Genomic DNA, 565 nt, shown 5'->3' on the forward strand with positions numbered 1-565 from the left:
TTAAAAACCTGCAAGCTGCAGTGTTTTTGGGGGGGTGGACCTCAAAGTCTACCGATTCAAACGTCACTGGAAATGGAAATGTACAACGAAAACAGCCTAAAAATATCTCCGAGCCTGAAATGATCTGCAATTCATAAACTATTAAGACGCAGCGTTCTACCAGACAATAAAAGCATTTGCAAGCAGGCAATAATATATGCCAAACCGGATTATTAAGTCCATACTTTCACCCATCTACAACTGTTGCATAATTTTTCATGTTTTTAAGGTGATGACAAAAAGTTATTACACTGAAATTAAATGTGGCAATTGTTCATTTTATTTTAATATCTTAATGCTTAAACACTGAAGCTTTATTAGTTTTCCTCCTTGTATTCTTTGAGCTACTCTAAGCTAATCAACAGCTGGCACAGGTTTCATATTTGCAAAACACATCGCTTTTTAGCAAGCAGGTTTGCCAAGATCTCAAGCTCTTCCTTTAACCAATAATATTAACACCATATTTATCAATTCGTGTGAATATAATCAATTTCAGTGTAGCTACAAAGACAGAGTAGACAAATAA

The sequence above is a fragment of the Aulonocara stuartgranti genome, assembly GCF_965226115.1.
Source record: "Aulonocara stuartgranti genome assembly, chromosome: 4".
NCBI lineage: Eukaryota > Metazoa > Chordata > Actinopteri > Cichliformes > Cichlidae > Aulonocara > Aulonocara stuartgranti.